Source organism: Belonocnema kinseyi, chromosome 1, assembly GCF_010883055.1.
Source record: "Belonocnema kinseyi isolate 2016_QV_RU_SX_M_011 chromosome 1, B_treatae_v1, whole genome shotgun sequence".
Taxonomy (NCBI): Eukaryota; Metazoa; Arthropoda; class Insecta; order Hymenoptera; family Cynipidae; genus Belonocnema; species Belonocnema kinseyi.
The window spans coordinates 42399686-42403307 of record NC_046657.1 but is presented as its reverse complement, the minus strand read 5'-3'; positions in this window follow the sequence as shown (position 1 = coordinate 42403307).

Below are 3622 nucleotides of genomic sequence, written 5' to 3'. Positions count from 1 at the left end.
ATTTTATGAAAAATCTTGAAAAACATTTAGAACGTTTAGATATCTTAGAAAGGTTAAAAAATAATGTTTAATTTGAAAATTATAAAAAATTTTGAGAAAAATGTAGATTTTTTACAATATTTTAAAAAAGAAGCTTTTTGTGTATTTGAAAAGGTTTTTAGAGAGTTATTTTCTGCAAGATTTTAGGAAAATTTTTTTTATTTTGCAGAATTTTTTAAAAATTGTAGTTTGAACAACTTTTCATTAAAAAAAAAAAGAAATTAAAATAATTTTTAAGAATTCATTTAAAAATTTGCTTTTCGTCATAACTATTGTCATTAAATTTAGCTTAAGATTAAAAAGGAAAAGGGAATTTTTATTATACTTGTTTTTCAATTAAACATGAAATAAAGTTATTTTAAGCTAAAAATAAACTTTGTTAAAAATGATTTGTAAAATCGAGATCAATATTTTATTTTTAATTATAACTAGTTTTGGAAAAGAACTCAAGTTAGAATTTTCAAATAAATATTTTACAATTTTCATTGTTTATTTAACAATCGTTTATTAGAGTTTAATGTTTTTTCTCTCACTTTAGGTAATAGCTACAACTATTATGTCATCCTAATGCTGTAGGGCTTATTTTATTCCTAAAAATATTCTCTGCAAATCGCATTGGTGCGTTTTTATTTTTAAAAAAACTTTTATTTAGGGATTATAAAATCGTTATTTTTGTAATCAATAGGTCTTCACAAATATATTATTTTAAATAAAAACGTACAAATGAGATTTGCAGAGAATCCTTTAAGGAATGAAATATAAGCGTTACAGCATTAAAACTAAATAAGAATTGAAAATTTTACCTAGAAAGAAAAACACCAAATTCTGAATATTTATTGTCAAACAAAGAAAATCCGAAATATTTTTTTCAAAAATCCACCTCGAGCTCTTTTTCAAAATTAGTTATAATTAACATTAGCATTTTTTCTCGATTTAAAAAATTATTTTTAACAAGATTTATTTTTTGAACTTGAAATAACGTATGATAATATTAATACGTAATATTAATATTAATAAATAATTAATAATAATAAATTTAATATTAAATAATAATAATTATAAATAAGGAAAAAAATTGCGTTTATTAAGACACATAATATGTTCAATAAAATATTTGAAAATCCGAAAAGAATTTAAATTAATAAAGAAAAAAAAATATATAAAATTATATAATATAAAATTTAGACTATTTTCTTTTCATATATTTAAAAATCACGCAAATAATTATATGTTTACTTTAATTGCACATGAATAATATTTTGTTTTGTTTAGCAGGAATGCACTGCGATTTACGTCTAAAAGCAGTGAATTTTACGATTTTGGAACATTATTCTTAATTCAAATGATTCAAAAAAATCCTAAAGATTATTATCTTTTACCCAGAACTACCAGCACATTACTTTTCTTTAGCAAACATTTGTTTTAACATTTTCGCTGTGCATTATTTGAATTCTAGGCCAACTGCATAGCTAGCGCCGCTACACGGTGACCGTCAACTTTCATGAAAAATATTTTCCACACGCTAGTTTATTTGATATAATATTCTTCAATATTCGTCACATTAAATAACTTGTGGGAAAACTTTCACGTTTAAAAGTGTTCCTTAACCTCTACGGCGGGATTTGGTTTTGCTTTAAAATGTAAGTGCAAATTATTTTTTGAAAACATATTGTTCCCTTTTCTTGTTCACACTTTGCAGATTGAGTAGACAGCAATTACGTATGTATTTGTTACATAAAAAATTCAATGCAAAACATTTCTTGAACATAATGTTTCGAAGGGTATCTAACATAATCTACCGAAACGTTGTAGGCATTTTGCAGTTTCACACCATCATGAAGAATACAAGTATTGTTACTATGATTATTATTAATAAAAAGTGTCACATTATATGTTTTCAAATATTTTGGAAAGATATTGGCAAATACGTAATTTTCTGTAATAATAGATAAGGGTAAGATAAGAGGGTGGTTTCAGGAAAACATTCTGAGTAGGTATATAATATAAATAAAAATTCAATACTATTGTATGCAAAAAAACCGTTTTATTTAATTTTTGTATTAAAGTACTAACAATAAAAGCCTCTTAAGGATATGGCTTTGTCTTTGAAAGCCCATGTTACTTATTTAGAAATCAATCATTTGCATTAATACGTTTATTCTCCATGAAACTGATTAAGAACTACGACTTATTTTGAAATTCACATTCATTCACATTTTAACATACAGATGGCGTCGCAATGTGAGCGGTAACGAAAGAAGCGAAAGAAACGTTACCGGTAATGGCGGTGATTTTCCTCCTGAAATTACAGAGAATATTACCGCGACCCAACTTACCACAGGCCTCCAGAAACGTGGCTTGGGGCTAATTTACACTAAGGTACTATATTAGATGGGAATATGCAAGCTACCATTCTGGTTCCCCGCCAAATTCAAAATGGCTAAATTGATATCAGATTATATAAATACACTTACATGATATAGATTATTTATTTTTGAATTATACTGAAGCATTGTTATTAAAACATAAACTATGAATAAAACTACGTGATATAATATATTAAATATTTAAATTCGACTATATGATTTTTTAATCCACACATTTGCCAAAAAGTAGCTCTTGCAAAAATTATGATTGCAAACGAAATTTTGCTTAGTTTATAAATAGGTGTGCGCTAAAATTATAATCATAGGATTTTTCAAATAAATATTAATAAATAATAAAATAATAATAGACTATAGGTCAAACATTAATACAATACTTTATCAAGAGTTCATTATGATAGCTATTTATATTTCACATCATACGTCCTTTTCATTTGCATGGGTTAATGTGTGTCGTTCTGTAGAAAAACGGGTTTCTAACCTTACTTTCTTCTGGATCTCATTTCGCTTAAATATTTTTAAAAAATGCTTATAGCAATTTAATTACATGTAAACATAATCTTCAGACCCCCTATATTTGAATTATATTGTGATAGTCATAGATATTAGTAATAACTTCGCATAATCTTGAATTTAAATTCGGTTTCTATTTGTCGCGTCTACAATTTATGATCCACATTGACAGTATTTCTCTTCGCCCTGGTAGAAAACGGTCAAGTTTAAATCCATCCTCGCTTCTATTTTCACAAAATGGAGTACTGCAGTAGACCATTTTTCTTATACTCTAAACTTAATTTTAATTAAACTGTAATATCCCGACTGGGGTTACGGCGCGAACGCCGATCTTATTCAAAATTTAATTAGAGTTTAATTGAAATTTTAATTGAATTGAAATTAATTAAATAAAATAATTGAATATTCCAATGCTAGTTGATGTGATTTGAAATGATACACAAAAATATTTTAGTTTAAAAGAGAACTTAAACTAACCGTTTAAGTCTCTATGTATATTCTAGAAATATAAGTTGTACAAGAAAATACAATGGATAAAAGAAAGATCAACTAGCTAGTCAGTGGTCGGATCGATATTGCCGATTGGCGATGCTACGATGATGCTCTCCGGCTCGTCGCGGCTCGCTGTCGTTGCTCTTGCGTGGGAGGAAAAAGGGCGGCCCTTCTGGTGCGTCAGCGAATGAAAA